Source organism: Hordeum vulgare, chromosome 4H (assembly GCF_904849725.1).
Source record: "Hordeum vulgare subsp. vulgare chromosome 4H, MorexV3_pseudomolecules_assembly, whole genome shotgun sequence".
In the NCBI taxonomy this organism is placed as follows: domain Eukaryota; kingdom Viridiplantae; phylum Streptophyta; class Magnoliopsida; order Poales; family Poaceae; genus Hordeum; species Hordeum vulgare.
The window spans coordinates 429,671,958-429,691,577 of record NC_058521.1 but is presented as its reverse complement, the minus strand read 5'-3'; the positions used below and the strand labels follow the sequence as shown (position 1 = coordinate 429,691,577).

The 19,620-nt window shown below is 47.8% G+C and overlaps 1 pseudogene; it reads left to right on the top strand.

Moving 5' to 3' along the window:
• Window positions 1-19,620, top strand: part of LOC123446561 — a 34,212-nt pseudogene continuing 14,592 nt past the window's right edge.

Genomic DNA, 19,620 nt, shown 5'->3' with positions numbered 1-19,620 from the left:
ATGGATGCCCAGAACAAGGAGGTTGATGCCCTGGTCCAGAACATCACCGGCCTCCACGCCGCCATCGCCAAGGTGCTGTCCCTCAGCCCATCACCCGACGTCGACGCGCTCTTCATCGACCTGGTCACCGCGTGCGTCCCCCCGAGCCCCGTGGACGTGACCAAGCTCGGGTCGGAGGCGCAGGAGATGTAGGAGGGCCTCATCCGCCTCTGCTCCGAGGCCGAGGGGAAGCTGGAGACGCACTACTCCGACATGCTGGCCGCCTTCGACAACGCGCTCGACCACCTCGGCATGTTCCCCTACTACAGCAACTACATCAACCTCAGCAAGCTGGAGTACGAGCTCCTGGCGCGCTACGTGCCCGGTGGCATCGCCCCGGCCCGCGTCGCGTTCATCGGCTCCGGCCCGCTGCCGTTCAGCTCCTACGTCCTCGCCGCTCGCCACCTGCCCGACGCCATGTCCGACAAGTACGACCTGTGTGGCGCGGCCAACGACCGTGCGAGCAAGCTGTTCCGCGCAGACAAGGACGTGGGCGCCCGCATGTCGTTCCACACCGCCGACGTCGCGGACCTCACCGGCGAGCTCGCCGCATACGACGTTGTCTTCCTGGCCGCGCTAGTGGGCATGGCTGCCGAGGACAAGGCCAAGGTGATCGCGCACCTCGGCGCGCACATGGCGGACGGGGCGGCCCTCGTCGTGCGCAGTGCGCACGGTATGCGTGGGTTCCTCTACCCGATCGTCGACCCCGAGGACATCGGTCGAGGCGGGTTTGAGGTGCTGGCCGTGTGTCGGGTCAATAGCTCCTGTGCGACGTATTTGACGCGGAATGGAAGCAGTGCGACGTTGTTGATCAAAATTGCTCTCGTGCGACATCTTTGAAGCAAACAATAGCTGCAATGCGACATGGCTCTGTTTAACCATGAAATGCAAAACTCAAGGGGTTAAGTTATGACACGCGGGATCCACCAGTTATCCACGTCAACATGAGACCCACCACTTACTCGCATGTGTGCGGGACCCACAACTTATCCACATAAGCATGGCCGTGCTCATCCGCGTGCCCGGACCCGAGCCAGCCCATCCTCCCCCCATTGCTTGCCCTTCCTCCCTTCCCCCCACCTTCTTCTTCCTCTTCTCCGGCGAGGAAGCGCGTCGCCGCCGAGTGATGTCTAGCTCGAGCTCGGCCTCCCACCAATGAAGGAAGTACGGTCCAGTGCCGCTAACAAGATGCCCCGATTGCCCACGCATGGAGCCTCTGAAGCGTCTGACTTGTATGAGGGAAGAAAATGGCAACCGTGGGCGCGACTTCGTGAAATGCTTGAGCAGGCCACAGCCGGGGCAGGTTAGATCTGTCTACTTCACCAATCGTATGGTCTATTTCTCCCAATTTTTCTTTTTTCGTCAAATTTGGGCGATGGATCTAGGGTTGAATCTAGAGTTTATGAGTTGCCGACCCCTGTTTTTCAGGTTTTGCGGAAATGCGGGTATTTTGAGTGGCTCGATGAGTACGTTGAGAGGTTGAAATTGGAGGGATCAACCGAAGGGCTCAATTTTGGGGCATCGCTTGCTGTGGAACACGCCCCCCATTTGGCGGACAGATCAGGTCATTGTTATGGGCAAGCTGAACTGGGATATGAATTGAAGAAAATGGGCAAGCAACTAAAGCAACTGATTGATTTGAAGCAGCAAGCAAATATGATGGCTGGAGCATTTTATTGTTATGTCATTGCTATGGGTTTTCTTTTACTTGATGTTCATCAATCACTAGAAATTGTTAGAGTCTCAGTCAGTGTGTCAATCTAGTTTCATTTGTTAGCTGAATTTGAATTTATGTGAAGCAAAACCTGCCTGTGTTTGTAATGGATTATTTTAAAATGCAGCAATTGATGAAAAAAATGCAGCAATTCATAATGTGCAACAATTCTTCAGTTAACAGAGTGGAGGTGCATCTCGTTCAAAAAAAATAGAGTGGAGGTGCAGAGTTCATGGTCAAACAAAAAACGTTATTGGGTCATGGGCTGTGATGGATCATTTTTTGAGACACAAATGTAAATCGATTGTTGTTCATCCAACAACAGATAGCAGATAACATAACAGATAGCACCAGAAATTTAGCTTATAACAGATAGCAAATAGATAAAAATAGTTCATCCAACAACAGATAGCACCCTAGATAACAGATAGCACAGATCGCACCAACAAATAACTGCAGCATCAGTTCGTGCAGCCAACACCAGCAACAGTTCATCCAACCAGAACTTACATCCATATACCAAAAGTAGCTAACTTATATGTTGACATATAGCAGCATACCTAACCAGTAACAGCCCCTGACGGCGCACTTCAGTTGTTCTTGAGGTTCTTCAGGCGCTCTGAGCAGCGCACCACCGACTTCTTCTTCTTGTTTCCGCCAGTGAAGACTGGCGGAATGACATGCACTTCAGGGTCGAGGACGGCGGCCGGCAACGCGAGGACAGCATCGGTCACCCTCTCCATCCTCGAGGCAAGACAAGTAGGATCCGGCTGCGGTGCCGTCATCCTGGATGAGCGGTACATCCACCACCTTGCGCGCTGCGTCGGGTTGGTGGTACGCTGCACCTCCCTCATCGCCCAAAGGAGGACAGAGGAAGGTGGGACGCAGTAGCCGGGGGGGGGGGGGGAAGGCACGGAGCTTCTCGTCCTCTCGCATCACCTTGATCAGGCGACGGGCGTGGTTCCGCATCATCTCGATGCTTGGGAACCAGCCCATGATTTCACAAAGCTGCTCACGGATCTCTTGGTTGTTGCCGGCGAGATCTTGCACGGCCTTCTGCCATGCAATGCTCTGGTCCATGGCGCCGGCGGTTGCGTCGTGTGGGAGAGAGGAGATGGGGGAGAGAGCGAAGAGATGGAGGGCAGCGATTTCTGTGTAGGAGGAGATGGGGGAGTGGTGCGAAGAGACGGTGGGTTGGTGTGTGGTGTTTTCATCATTTACACCAGCCTGCCTCGGAAACCGAAACGGCCAAAGCTTGCAAAACACGCTAACACTAAATACAGAGGGTACCCAAATACAGAAGTAGTATTTTTTTTGACGGGAACGCGAGCATTCAGTTGCATGCACTAGATAGAACTAGATAGAACATATATGAACTAGATAGAACATAGATAAATGGGTACCCTGGATAAATAAGCACGACATAGATATATAGAACATATATGAACACGACATATAGTACCATTACATAGATAAATAAGCAAGAGATAGATATATAGTACGATTACATATATAGATAGATAAGACCCTAAACCCTAACTAGATAAATTAACTACTCCTCCTCCTCCTCCCCATGGCACCACCGGGTGCTCCAAGCTCCAAGGCCCCCTTCACTCGTCATCGCCGTCGGTGCGGTATGGGAGAGTGTGCATGCTGCCGTTGGGGAAGATGCTGTCCAAATCCGTGAAGATGTTGTATGGTGTGAATGCGATAAACTCGCATCCACACCAAAAAACACGACCGAGGAGGTTGTAAGCATCGACGCTGTTGGTGAACCTCACAATAAGGCTGATAGGATAGCCATTGTTGGTCAGCTCCTTCACCTGGAACATCACCGGAGAACCCCTGGGGAGGTGGCGGTAGCCGGCGGAGAGGAAGAACTCGGTGAGCGCCCCTGCACCCCTCCACCTCGAGATCGCCCACACCCGTAGGGTGTTCTCCACCTGGACTTGGGGAGGGTAGAGCATCTCGGGGACGGTGCGCGGCACACGGTAGGTCATCCCGGTGAAGTAGTTCATATTCCGGCATGAGAGGTGGAGAAGATGGACTAGGAGATGAAGAAGAAGATGGACTAGGAGATGAAGAAGAAGGAGAAGATGGACTAGGAGACGGTGGGAGAAGATGATGTTAGGGGGTGCTTAAAACCCGTGCTTAAATAGGGGTGCTAGCCATGGTGTGCATCAGTGTGAAATGGCTACCGCATGGCATCGAGGAAGCATCGAGTGTGTACACACCCCATGTAGCACAGGGTCAATTAAAACATGGTACACGTCGCACATGAGCAATTAAAATGAGCCGAAAGATGACTGCTGCGTCGGTCGGGTTGGGCGACGAGCTTCTGCATGGCTGAGCCGTTGCGTGCCTCTGCTGCCTCGGTCAGGTTGCTGCTCTCTATGGCGTCGTGCGTGCTCCCGCTCGATCGATGCACATGCATGCAGTGTCGGTCCAACGGACGAGCGAGGGGAGGCAGGGCTACGATGTGAGCGAGGGGAGGCAGGTCTACGCGCATGCATGCAAGGCTGGTACGCGTCTTCTCGTCCAACGAATAAAAGGGTGGGCCGCCTTTAATTAAGCCCAACAACGCATGCACGCGTCTTCTCGTCCAGCAATAAAAAAGAGGGCTAAAAAGGCCAGCCAATCAGAGTGAAGGCCACGGATCGCTGCTGATGTAGCCCTAATGCACGATCCTGACCGTCCATTCACGGCGATCCAATGGTCCGATGGGGTGCTGGATTTTGAGAGGTTTGGACGGGGTTTTGATGGGGTTTTGAGAGGTTTTCAAGGGCTAGGGTAGAGCATAACTAATTCAAAAAAAAATCAAAAAAATATAAAACTTGTGCCAATCATCATTATATGTGACTAGGTTGCTAGGAAAAATATTAAACTTGGACTATGAAGTTTTTCATGAAAAACCCTTCACAAAAGTGGCTATCACGTACGAGGTTGTACGGTTTTCAAAAGTTAGGGTTGGCTATAACTAATTCAAAAAAAATCAAAAAAATATAAAACTTGTGCCAATCATCTTTCTATATGACTAGGTTGCTAGGAAAAATAATAAACTTGGACTATGAAGTTTTTTATGGAAAACCCTTCACAAAAGTGGCTATCACGTACGAGGTTGTACGGTTTTCAAAAGTTAGGGTTGGCTATAACTAATTAAAAAAAATCAAAAAAATATAAAACTTGTGCCAATCATCTTTCTGTATGACTAGGTTGCTAGGAAAAATAATAAACTTGGACTATGAAGTTTTTCATGGAAAACCCTTCACAAAAGTGGCTATCACGTACGAGGTTGCACTAGTAGAAAACATGGCTATCGTTCGGCCATGGCCAGCCCATTAGTCCCGGTTCTTCAAGAACCGAGATCAATGGGGGGTATTAGACCCGGTTCGTGAGCCCAGGGGGGCGGCCGGGGCCTCGTGGGCATTGGTCCCGGTTCGTGTAGAACCATTTGTCCCGGTTCGAGCCACGAACCGGGACCAATGGTCCTCGCTGCTGGCCCACAACCATTGGTCCCGGTTCATGGCATGAACCGGGACAGAAGGGGTGGCTTTAGTCCCGGTTCATGCCACGAACCGGGACAAATAACTTGCCTATATATACCCACCGCCGCGGCAGAGCACTCCACAGTGCTCTGTTTTTTCAATCCGGCAAGGTTTCTAGTTCACCTCCTATGCACATGAGGTGTTCACCTCCTATGCACATGAGGTGTTCGATGAAATGCCCGAGCCACACTAGTTAAGCTTTCTCCTCTCGAAGCTCAACCTAGGAGCTCCATTTTTTCGAGATTTGTCTAGATTTAGGGGTCCGTCACGCCCCGTCCCCGTTTTCACCGCCGTTGATCGCCCGCGCCGATCTCGTCGCCGGCACCACCGTGGTGAGCCTCTTGTTCTTATCTTCTTTATAATACTTGTCTGATTTTCTTACTTTAGATAGATATTTGTCTGATTTTATTAATTTTGACACACATAATTATATGTAATGCACGCAGATGAACCAACAATGGATGTATGGTGACAGACACACCTCCGAGTACATTAAGGGCGTGCATATTTTTCTCGAAGTGGCTAAGGCAAACAAGAAGAATGGTTTTATGTGTTGTCCATGCAGTAAATGTGGGAATACGAAGTCTTACTCTGACCGGAAAATCCTTCACACCCACCTGCTTTACAAGGGTTTCATGCCACATTATAATGTTTGGACGAGGCACGAAGAAATAGGGGTTATGATGGAAGATGGCGAAGAAGAAGAGGACGATGACAACTATGTGCTCCCTGAATACGGTGATGCTGCAATGGGGGGAGCTGCTGAAGATCAGGAGGAACCAGACGATGTGCCCGATGATGCTGCAACGGGGGAAGCTGCTAAAGATCAAGAGAAACCAGACGATGTACCCGATGATGATCTCCGCCGGGTCATTGTCGATGCAAGGACGCAATGCGAAAGTCAAAAGGACAAGCTGAAGTTCGATCGCATGTTAGAGGATCACAAAAAAAGTTGTACCCCAATTGTGAAGATGGCAACACAAAGCTGGGTACCGTACTGGAATTGCGACAGTGGAAGGCAGAGAATGCTGTGCCCGACAAAGGATTTGAGAAGCTACTGAAAATATTGAAGAAGAAGCTTCCAAAGGATAATGAATTTCCCGACAGTACGTACGCAACAAAGAAGGTCATATGCCCTCTAGGATTGGAGGTGCAGAAGATACATGCATGCCCTAATGACTGCATCCTCTACCGCGGTGCGTACGAGGTTTTGAACGCATGCCCGGTATGCGGTGCATTGCGGTATAAGATCAGACGAGATGACCCTGGTGATGTTGACGGCGAGCCCCGCAGGAAGAGAGTTCCTGCGAAGGTGATGTGGTATGCTCCTATAATACCACGGTTGAAACGACTGTTCAGAAACAAAGAGCATGCCAAGTTGATGCGATGGCACAGTGAGGACCGTAAGAAAGACGGGAAGTTGAGAGCACCCGCTGACGGGTCGCAGTGGAGAAAAATTGAGAGAGAGTACTGGGCAGAGTTTGCACGTGACCCAAGGAACGTATGGTTTGGTTTAAGCACGGATGGCATTAATCCTTTCGGGGAGCAGAGCAGCAATCACAACACCTGGCCCGTGACTCTATGTATGTATAACCTTCCTCCTTGGATGTGCATGAAGCGGAAGTTCATTATGATGCCAGTTCTCATCCAAGGCCCTAAGCAACCCGACAACGGCATTGATGTGTACCTAAGGCCATTGGTTGAAGAACTTTTACAGCTGTGGAATGGAAACGGTGTACGTGCGTGCGATGAGCACAAACAGGAGGAATTTAACCTGCACGCATTGCTGTTTGTAACCATCAACGATTGGCCCGCTCTCAGTAACCTTTCAGGACAGACAAACAAGGGATACCACGCATGCACGCACTGTTTAGATGACACCGAAAGTATATACCTGGGAAGCTGCAGGAAGAATGTGTACGTGGGCCATCGTCGATTTCTTCCGACCAATCATCAATGTCGAAAGAAAGGCAAGCATTTCAAAGGCGAGGCAGATCACCGAAAGAAGCCCGCCATGCGTACCGGTGATCACGTACTTGCTATGGTCAATTCTTGGTCTCAAGCACACTGCACAGTTCTACAGAACTCTACCTTGGTGACCCCTTATGTCGATGAACACAAGAACAGTCTACGCTCCAAACACCCGGAGCAGTGCGACGACTGGATTACATGTGAACACATCAGGACTTTCAGCAGTTGGTTGGAAACACGTCTCAGAGATGAAAACACTGTTTGTGATGAGCTGTACTTGTTATCCAGGGACCATCTTCGACTGTTACGATTTGGAAAGGATACGAGATAAATGGGAATACATTTTACACGATCGCCCAAGATCAAAAGAGCACCAACCAAAACAGCGGTGTCCGCTTTGATGCAGCCACCGAGAGGGGAAATGACACATATTATGGTTACATAGTGGACATATGGGAACTTGACTACGGAGTAGATTTTAAGGTCCCTTTGTTGAAGTGCAAATGGGTCAATCTGTGAGGAGGCCGGGTACAGGTAGACGCACAGTACGGAATGACAACAGTGGATCTGAACAATCTTGGGTACACTGACGAACCGTTTGTCCTAGCCAATGATGTGGCACAGGTTATCTATGTGAAGGACATGTCTACCAAACCGAGAAAAAGAAAAAATAAGGAAGCGAATACATCATACGATGAGCCAAAGCGCCACATAGTTCTTTCAGGAAAAAGGGACATCGTGGGATTGGAGGGCAAGACAGACATGTCCGAAGATTATGAAAAGTTTCATGAAATTCCTCCCTTCAAAGTCAAGGCTGACCCAAGCATCCTCATAAATGATGAAGATTATCCATGGTTACGGCGCAATAAGGAAAGGACACAAGTGAAGAAAAAGTGAAGACTTCCTCCACAACTATTATGATGTTACCATGCCAACTTTCAACCTTTTTGTAGTTCATTTGAAATGCATGTTGTAACAGACAAGTTTCCGTATGAAATCCTGATACTTCGAACCGGTACTAAAAGGTGCTCGTGGGGCCCCAGCCTTAAAACCTGTACCAAATAAAATGCCTTTGTAACAGCCTTACAACTGGTACTAAAGGAATCAACTAAAAAGCTTTTATAAACCTCTAGTATTATTGAAACTAAAATTATATAGAATTTTGTTACAAACTTTAATAGCAAAAAGAATTATCATAAAAGAAAATAAATAAGTAATTAGAATTTTGTTCAAAACACTAAAAGCAAAAAGAATTATCATAAAAGAAAATAAATAAGTAATTAGAATTTTGTTACAAACTTTAATAGCAAAAAGAATTATCGTAAAAGAAAATAAATAAGTAATTAGAAACAAAAAAGAAAGCAAAAAAACTGGGGAAAAAATTAAAATAAAGGAATCAACTAAAAAGCTTTTATAAACCTCTAGTATTATTGAAACTAAAATTATATAGAATTTTGTTACAAACTTTAATAACAAAAAGAATTATCATAAAATAAAATAAATAAGTAATTAGAATTTTGTTCAAAACATTAAAAGCAAAAAGAATTATCATAAAAGAAAATAAATAAGTAATTAGAATTTTGTTACAAACTTTAATAGCAAAAAGAATTATCGTAAAATAAAATAAATAAGTAATTAGAAACAAAAAAGAAAGCAAAAAACAAGATTTTTTTTAAAAAGTGCCACCTACGGGGCCACCACGGCCTGCATACGACTAGAAACCCATTACTAGGGCCAGGATGCAGGCCCGGAGTAGGCCCAATAGGCCCACAAGCACAGAGAGTGATCTTAGGCCCGTAAGCCTGCAGTAGAGAGGAGCTCGAAATGGTTGGTCCGGCAGGGCTTATAAACCACTCCGAGCCCCTCTCGGCTAGCGAGGTGGGACTAAACATAGCACCGCACCGCGCAAGGCCTTTGGTCCCGGTTGGTGGCACCAACCGGGACTAAAGGGAGGCATTGGTACCGGTTGGTGCAACCAACCGGGACCAAAGGCCTCTGCTTCCCGCCCTTCGGGCTGCTGAAAAGAGACCTTTAGTCCCGGTTTGTGCCACCAACCGGTACCAATGCCACTGCTTCCCGCCTGTTGGACTGCTGAAAAGAGACCTTTGGTCCCGGTTGGTGACACCAACCGGTACCAATGCCCCCCTTCCCGCCCGTCGGGCTGCTGAAAAGAGACCTTTGGTCCCGGTTGGTGCCACCAACCGGGATTAAAGGTGGGGCTATATAAGCGGCAGTTTAGAAATTTTGATCTCTCCCCCTCTCTCCATTCGATCCTGACGCCGATGCCGCCCCTGCCCCCCGCCGACGCCGACGCCGACGCTGCCAGGCTGCCGGAAACGCTGCCGCCCGCGAAGCCGTCCTCGTCGTCGCCGCCACCTACGCCGGCCGCCTGCGCCTCCTCCATCTGCCCGCCGACGAGCAGCCCAGCCCTCCTCTGCTTCCCATAGTGAGATCCGCCGCCACTCCTCCCTCTCCTCCTCTAGCTCCGGCCTCCTCCCGCCGGCAGGCGCCCCTCCTCTCCCCACGCTGCGCTCAGCGCCCCCATCCTCTCCCCTCGCCGTGTGACAGCCCGAGACCGACGTTCCAGAAGTTTCCCCCTTTATGCCGTTTTCGTCGTGTGTCTATTTTCTTTTGTCGCATCATCATCGCATCATTCGCATCATCTGCATTGCATCGGCATTCCGTTGCCGCCAGCTTTCAAAACTTGCATCCTTTGTTAGTTGCCGGTTCTCGTCGTTGTCCGTTCTGAGCCCGACCGCACTCGCACGCGCCCACGGCATCGTCAAATCCATGTTTTAAAAGCGTGTTGAAAACTTTCTCTGATCGGGGTGAAACTTGGCATGCGGTCGTAATTAGTTATAGCTAGGCCGCCTGTCGAATTTCGTCATGATCGGAGACCGTCTGGTACCCGAACGATCGACCATAGCGGCACTTTATTCGGTCTACCTCGGACGGTTATCGGTGTTTTAAAAATCATTGCCGCGCCGCCCGTTTTCCCTCTCGTCTCCGGTAAACCACTCTTCACAGCCACGTACCCGTTCCCGCGTGCGGAATCGTTCGAATCTGACCCCACGGTTGGATCCGGAACGAAATTTCGGGTAACCTAGCCCCCTTTTCTCTATAAATAGGCCCTCCTCCTATTATTTAGACAGCCTCCCTCCATCGCTCCTCGTAATCCGCACCAAAACCCTAATTCCCCCACTCTCTCTCCCCTGTCTCCCACCTCCAGCCGCCGGGCCCGCCCGAGCCCGGGTCAGGCCCGCCGAAGCCCATCTCGGCCCGTGGCTAACGCTAGCCGAGCTCCCAGGCTCCCCCGAGCCCCTGCCCTCCTCGCGCCGCTCGCCGGTCGCCGCCTGTCCAGCTCGCCGCCGGCCGCCGCGGGCAGCCCCGCCGCCGCCACCGGAGTTGCCTCGCCGGACCCTACCTGCTGCCATCCCCGCCGCCGGCAAGCAGCGCCGCCCTAGAACGCCTCCCCTCGCCGGCACTTGGTGCGCAGCCGGTGTGCCGTGCCGCCAGCCTGCGTCCTCGGCTCCCCGTCGTTCCGTTCCCCGTAGCCTCGCGCCAGCCGCCGCCAGGAGCAGGCCGTGTCCCCGTTGTCGGATCTGGATCGAGCAGTAACCAGATCGCGGCCGCCCCTTCGCCCGCTCGCTGGAGCATTGACCGGTGGGTCGCGCTCTGCCTCGTTGGCCCAGGTCGCGCACGCTCGGCCTGCCTCGCCCCGACTCCAGGCCCAGCTGGCCTCGTCGGCCCGCCTCGCCTCCACCGCCCCAGCCGGCCTGCCTCAGCCTCGTCCCTAGCCGGCCCAAGTGGCCCACGGTGAGCTTATCCCCCGCCCAGCGCAATCTTTTGCTATGTTGCGCCACTGTTCGGCCCGTTAGTATATTTAGGAGTTTTCGGAATTTAATTAGATTCCAGAAAAATAACGTATATTCGAATGCCCGTAGTTTATTATCCGTATGTCGGATCGCGATGAATTAGATATGTATTTGGGGTAGTTTTGTGCCTAGAATACGATTTCATAACTTGCATAATTGTTTGACGTAGTTTGAGCCGCCATATGCCTAGGTTTACGTGCTGTCTCAATAGAATAGTGCCCGTATTTATTTTTCGCGCAAGACCGGATTGCTCGAATGCCGTAGGTTAAATGTCCATGTTTTAGGAACCACTTTTCCATGTATTTTAGAGTAGACGTTGGTATTTTTGTGTGTAGGGAATTGCCGCTAGTTTATTTTTCTGTGTATAGGTTTTTATCTCGCATTTACGTGTGGCATTATTTTTGTTGTGCAACCCCACATATTTTATATGTTTCCGGGGTAGAAAAATCCCATAAGTTTGTTCGCGCGATATTTTGCCATGTTGCCCTCTTGTCTTTTTCGTAGGATTTATTCCGTGCTTCGTTTGATTAAGTTGTCAACTAGAGAGTTGTTCTTTGATGTTTACTCTAGCCCCTGGTATTTTTGGTTGCAATAGAAATGTATGTTTAGGTGTGGTTTGCTTGCTCTCAAGTTGCTAGAAATAGTGCTGATTTGGAGGTGCTGAAATATTTCTATATCTGGAATCTGTTATATTTTGTTGTTGTCTTGTCTTGCTTCTATCTTTTGATCTGTAGCTCTTTTGAGGTTGGTGCAATGGAGTTAGTTGTAGACCTTGTGATTCTCTAGCATGCTGTGAATTTTCATGCCATTTGGAGTCTTGTAGCTTATGATTTTGGTGCTGTCAATATGCCTTCAGACCGAAAACTGCACTTTCATGAAGTGTAATTTTCACTAAGTCTGAAATAGTGTGTGGGAAGCCATTTTGTGACTTCTTTTCCTTGTGTTCCCTGCTGCCATGCTAGTTGTTGTTAGTTGTTCGTTGTAGTGATTCTTGCCCTCTATCGTGTCATGCCTTGGTTGATTATATTTGAGTTGTGTAGCTCGTAGTTGTGGGGCGTAGAAAATGCTATGTGGCTGATTTTGGCAGATTATAGTGATATCTTGTTTTGCTCGTAGTTTTTGAACCATAGCTCCGTTTTGATTGTGTCCTACATGAAACTTGCTTAGAATCTCGTGTAGTTTCATTTTCTCTTGCTGTTTGTATGTTTTAAAGTGCTCGTAGCCGTCGTTGCACACATATTGCATTCATGCCATCATATCTTGCGGTGCTTGTCACTTTTGATCCGTAGCTCCGTTGGAGATGTTCTCTATGTGTAAATTGCTTGTAACGACGCGTAGAATCACGTGAACCTATTTGTTTTGCTGTTTAACAACTAATTAAATTTGTTAGTTCAGATCTGGACAGAATTGTAAATTAACATGTGAGGTCGTTTCGGAGATGCTATATGTCATTTCCGACCTCATTTAAAATGCCTAGATAGGTAGTTTAATTACGCTTCACCTCTTGCCATGATTAATAACATTTAATATTGGCGTGTATCTAATCGGGATAGAAATAAATAATTAACGTGGAGTTTCGTCAATATGCAACTCGTTGCATATTGAACTTCACTTAATGTGTAGTGTTTGATTGTGTGAATTGTCATGCCGTGTGTTGCATGTGTTCAGCTGCTCATGCATCATATGTGTTGTGCATAGTGTGGTGAATATCGTGTGTTGATTTGTGTTTCCGGTTTGCTTCGTCTTGGTAGAGTTCCGCAAGCGTGCCGGATTGTGAGGACCCGTTCGACTACGTCGGTTCGTCTGCTTCACGGAGGCATTCTTCTTCCAAGCGGGATCTCAGGCAAGATGACCATTTCCCCAGATACCATTACTATCATTGCCATGCTAGTTTTATCGCTTCTATCGATTATGTCTCGTTGCCTACCACATGTTAAATATCATCCTCTAAACAATGCCATGATAACCTTCAACCTGTTCGACCTAGCAAACCATTGATTGGCTATGTTACCGCTTGCTTAACCCTGTGTTAGCGTTGCTAGTTGCACATGCAGATGCTTCCATGTGAAAACATGGGTTCCTTGTCATATCACCATATTAAATGCTATCTATTTTAATGCACCTATATACTTGGTAAAAGGTGGAAGGCTCGGCCTTTCAAGCCTGGTGTTTTGTTCCACCTTTGCCCCCTTAGTTTTGGCTACCGGTGTTATGTTCCATAATTGAGCGCTCCTAACACGATCGGGGTTGTTATGTTGGGGAACGTCGCATGGGAAACAAAAATTTTCCTACGCGCATGAAGACCTATCATGGTGATGTCCATCTACGAGAGGGGATGTGTGATCTACGTACCCTTGTAGACCGTACAACAGAAGCGTTAGTGAATGCGGTTGATCTAGTGGAACGTAATCACGTCCCTCGATCCGCCCCGCGAACCGTCCCGCGATCAGTCCCACGATCTAGTGCCGAACGGACGGCACCTCCGCGTTCAGCACACGTACAACTCGACGATGATCTCGGCCTTCTTGATCTAGCAAGAGAGACGAAGAGGTAGATGAGTTCTCCGGCAGCGTGACGGCGCTCCGGAGGTTGGTGGTGATCTTATCTCAGCAGGGCTCCGCCCGAGCTCCGCAGAAACGCGATCTAGAGGAAAAACCGTGGAGGTATGTGGTCGGGCTGCCGTGGAAAAGTCGTCTCAAATCAGCCCTAAAACCTCTGTATATATAGGGAGAACAGGGGGAGCCTTGCCTTGGGGTCCAAGGACCCTCAAGGGCTTCGGCCGAGCCAAGGGGGGCAACCCTCCCCTTCCAAACCGAGTCCAACTAGGTTTGGAAGGAGGAGTCCTTCCCCTTTTCCCACCTCCTCTTTTTTTTCTTTTCTCTTTGATTTTCTTCCTATGGCACATAGGGCCTTCTTGGGCTGTCCCACCAGCCCACTAAGGGCTGGTGCACCACCCCCAAGGCCTATGGGCTTCCCCGGGGTGGGTTGCCCCCTCGGTGAACTCCCGGAACCCATTCGTCATTCCCGGTACATTCCCGGTAACTCCGAAAACCTTCCGGTAATCAAATGAGGTCATCCTATATATCAATCTTCATTTCCGGACCATTCTGGAAACCCTCGTGACGTCCGTGATCTCATACGAGACTCCGAACAACATTCGGTAACCAACCATATAACTCAAATACGCATAAAACAACGTCGAACCTTAAGTGTGCAGACCCTGCGGGTTCGAGAACTATGTAGACATGACCCGAGAGACTCCTCGGTCAATATCCAATAGCGGGACCTGGATGCCCATATTGGATCCTACATATTCTACGAAGATCTTATCGTTTGAACCTCAGTGCCAAGGATTCGTATAATCCCGTAGGTCATTCCCTTTGTCCTTCGGTATGTTACTTGCCCGAGATTCGATCGTCAGTATCCGTATACCTATTTCAATCTCGTTTACCGGCAAGTCTCTTTACTCGTTCCGTAATACAAGATCCCGCAACTTACACTAAGTCACATTGCTTGCAAGGCTTGTGTGTGATGTTGTATTACCGAGTGGGCCCCGAGATACCTCTCCGTCACACGGAGTGACAAATCCCAGTCTCGATCCATACTAACTCAACAAACACCTTTGGAGATACCTGTAGAGCATCTTTATAGTCACCCAGTTATGTTGCGACGTTTGATACACACAAAGTATTCCTCCGGTGTCAGTGAGTTATATGATCTCATGGTCATAGGAACAAATACTTGACACGCAGAAAACAGTAGCAACAAAATGACACGATCAACATGCTACGTCTATTAGTTTGGGTCTAGTCCATCACGTGATTCTCCTAATGACGTGATCCAGTTATCAAGCAACAACACCTTGTTCATAATCAGAAGACACTGACTATCTTTGATCAACTGGCTAGCCAACTAGAGGCTTGCTAGGGACAATGTTTTGTCTATGTATCCACACATGTATATAAGTCTTCATTCAATACAATTATAGCATGGATAATAAACGATTATCTTGATACAGGAATTATAATAATAACTATATTTATTATTGCCTCTAGGGCATAATTCCAACAGTCTCCCACTTGCACTAGAGTCAATAATCTAGCCCTCACATCATCATGCGAATTACATTGTAATAAATCTAACACCCATACAATTCTCTTGTTGATCATGCTTTGCCCGTGGAAGAGGTTTAGTCAGCGGGTCGACTACATTCAGATCCATGTGCACTTTGCATATATTCACGTCCTCCCCTTCAACGTAGTCGCGGATGAGGTTGAAGCGTCGTTTGATGTGTCTGGACTTCTTGTGAAACCGTGGTTCCTTTGCTAAGGCAATGGCACCCGTGTTGTCACAGAACAAGGTTATTGGATTCAGTGCACTTGGCACCACTCCAAGATCCGTCATGAACTGCTTCATCCAGACACCCTCCTTAGCCGCCTCCGAGGCAGCCATGTACTCCGCTTCACATGTAGAATCTGCTACGACGCTTTGCTTGGAACTGCACCAGCTTACCGCACCCCCATTAAGAATAAATACGTATCCAGTCTGCGACTTAGAGTCGTCCGGATCTGTGTCAAAGCTTGCATCGACGTAACCCTTTACGGCGAGCTCTTCGTCACCTCCATACACGAGAAACATCTCCTTAGTCCTTTTCAGGTACTTCAGGATATTCTTGACCGCCGTCTAGTGATCCACTCCTGGATTACTCTGGAACCCGCCTGCCATACTTATGGCCAGGCTAACGTCCGGTCTAGTGCACAACATTGCATACATGATAGAACCTATGGCTGAAGCATAGGGGACGGTGCTCATATGCTCTCTATCCTCATCAGTTGCTGGGCACTGAGTCTTACTCAATCTCGTACCTTGTAAAACTGGCAAGAACCCTTTCTTGGACTGTTCCATTTTGAACCTCTTCAAAACTTTATCAAGGTATGTGCTTTGTGAAAGTCCTATCAGGCGTTTTGATCTATCCCTGTAGATCTTAATGCCTAGAATGTAAGCAGCTTCTCCTAGGTCCTTCATAGAGAAACTTTTATTCAAGTAATCCTTTATGCTCTCCAAAAACTCTACGTTGTTTCCAATCAGCAATATGTCATCCACATATAATATTAGAAACGCCATAGAGCTCCCACTCACTTTCTTGTAAATACAAGATTCTCCAACCACTTGTATAAACCCAAATGCTTTGATCACCTCATCAAAGCGTTTGTTCCAACTCCGAGATGCTTGCACCAGTCCATAAATGGATCGCTGGAGCTTGCACACCTTGTTAGCATTCTTAGGATCGACAAAACCTTCGGGTTGCATCATATACAACTCTTCCTTAAGGAAACCGTTAAGGAACTTCGTTTTGACATCCATCTGCCAGATTTCATAATCGAAAAATGCAGCTATTGCTAACATGATTCTGACGGACTTAAGCATCGCTACGGGTGAGAATGTCTCATCGTAGTCAACTCCTTGAACTTGTGAAAAACCCTTTGCCACAAGTCGAGCTTTATAAACGGTCACATTGCCGTCAGCGTCCGTCTTCCTCTTAAAAATCCATTTGTTCTGAATAGCCTTGCGGCCCTCAGGTAGTACTTCCAAAGTCCACACTTTGTTCTCATACATGGATCCTATCTCGGACTTCATGGCTTCTAGCCATTTGTTGGAATCTGGGCCCACCATTGCTTCTTCATAATTTGCAGGTTCATTGTTGTCTAACAACATGATTGACAAGACGGGATTACCGTACCACTCTGGAGCAGCACGTGGTCTCGTCGACCTGCGTGGTTCGACAGAAACTTGAAGCGGAGTTTCATGATCATCATCATTAACTTCCTCCTCAACCGACGTCGCAACGACAGAGGTTTTCCCTTGCCCCGCGCCACCATCCAGAGGGATGAGAGGTTCGACAACCTCATCAAGTTCGATCTTCCTCCCACTCAATTCTCTCGAGAGAAACTCCTTCTCGAGAAAAGCTCCGTTTTTAGCAACAAACACTTTACCCTCGGATTTGAGATAGAAGGTGTACCCAACTATCTCTTTCGGGTAACCTATGAAGATGCACTTTTCCGCTTTGGGTTCCAGCTTTTTAGGCTGAAGCTTTTTGACATAAGCATCACATCCCCAAACTTTAAGAAATGACAACTTTGGCCTTTTGCCATACCACAGTTCGTATAGTGTCGTCTCAACGGATTTTGATGGTGCCCTATTTAAAGTGAATGCAGCTGTTTCTAATGCATAACCCCAAAACGATAACGGCAAATCGGTAAGAGACATCATAGATCGCACCATCTCTAATAAAGTACGATTACGACGTTCGGACACACCATTACGCTGTGGTGTTCCAGGCGGTGTCAACTGTGAAACAATTCCACATTATCTTAAGTGAGCACCAAACTCGAAACTTAGATATTCATCCCCAAGATCAGACCGTAGGAACTTGATCTTCTTGTTACGATGATTTTCAACTTCACTCTGAAATTGCTTGAACTTTTCAAATGTTTCAGACTTGTGTTTCATTAAGAAGACATAACCATATCTACTCAAATCGTAAGTGAAGGTGAGAAAATAACGATATCCGCCGCGTGCCTCTACGCTCATCGGACCACACACATCGGTATGTATGATTTCCAACAAGTCACTTGCACGCTCCATTGTTCCGGAGAACGGAGTTTTAGTCATCTTGCCCATGAGGCATGGTTCGCACGTGTCAAGTGAATCAAAGTCAAGTGACTCCAAAAGTCCATCGGCATGGAGTTTCTTCATGCGCTTTACACCAATATGACCTAAGCGGCAGTGCCATAAAAATATGGCGCTATCATTGTTAACTCTAACTCTTTTGGTCTCAATGTTATGTATGTGTGTATCACTATCAAGATTCAATATGAACAATCCTCTCACATTGGGTGCATGACCATAAAAGATGTTACTCATAGAAATAGAATAACCATTATTCTCTGACTTAAAAGAGTAACCGTCTCGCAATAAACAAGATCCAGATATAATGTTCATGCTCAACGCAGGCACTAAATAACAATGATTCAAGTTCATAACTAATCCTGATGGTAACTGAACTGAAACTGTGCCGACGGCGATTGCATCAACCTTGGAACCATTTCCTACGCGCATCGTCACTTCATCTTTCGCCAGCCTTCGTCTATTCCGCAGTTCCTGTTTTGAGTTGCAAATATGAGCAACAGAACCGGTATCGAATACCCAGGCACTAATACGAGAGCCGGTTAAGTACACATCAATAACATGTATATCAAATATACCTGATTTTTCTTTAGCCGCCTTCTTATCAGCCACATACTTGGGGCAATTGCGCTTCCAGTGACCCATACCCTTGCAATAGTAACACTCTGTTTCAGGCTTAGGTCCAGCTTTGGGTTTCTTCGTCGGATTGGCAACAGGCTTGCCGCTCTTCTTTGAATTACCCTTCTTGCCTTTGCCGTTTCTCTTGAAACTAGTGGTCTTATTCACCATCAACACTTGATGCTCTTTACGGAGTTCAGACTCTGCGACTTTCAGCATCGCAAACAACTCGCCGGGAGACTTGTTCATCCCTTGCATGTTGTAGTTTAACACAAAGCCTTTATAGCTTGGCGGCAGTGATTGAAGGATTCTGTCAGTGATAGCTTCTTGCGGGAGTTCAATCCCCAGCTCAGCTAGACGGTTTGAGTACCCAGACATTTTGAGCACATGTTCACTGACAGACGAGTTCTCCTCCATCTTGCAAGCATAGAATTTATCGGAGGTCTCATACCTCTCGATCCGGGCGTTCTTCTGAAAGCTAAACTTCAACTCTTGGAACATCTCAAATGCTCCATGACGCTCAAAGTGACGTTGAAGTCCCGATTCTAAGCCATACAAGACTGCACATTGAACTACTGAGTAGTCCTCCTTACGTGCTAACCAAGCGTTCTTAACATCCTGATCAGCCGTAGCGGGTGGTTCATCTCCTACCGCAGCATTAAGGACATAATCCTTCTTCCCGGCTTGTAAGATTAGCTTAAGATTACGAGCCCAGTCTACAAAGTTGCTTCCATCATTTTTCAACTTAGCTTTCTCTAGGAACATATTAAAATTCAGGGTGACTGTCGCGCGAGCCATGATCTACAACACAAATATATTTAAAGTGGAACTATGTTCAAGATAATTAGAGTTTAACTTAATCAAATTACTTGCTAAACTCCCACTCAAAAAGTACATCTCTCTAGTCATTTGAGTGGTTCATGATCCACTTACACTAGCTCAAGTCCGATCATCACGTGAGTTGAGCATAGTTTCAGTGGTAAGCATCCCCATGCTAATCATAGCATCTATATGATTCATGATCGACCTTTCGGTCTCATGTGTTCCGAGGCCATGTCTGCACATGCTAGGCTCGTCAAGCTTAACCCGAGTGTTCCGTGTGCGCAACTGTTTTGCACCCGTTGTATGTGAACGTTGAGTCTATCACACCCGATCATCACGTGGTGTCTCG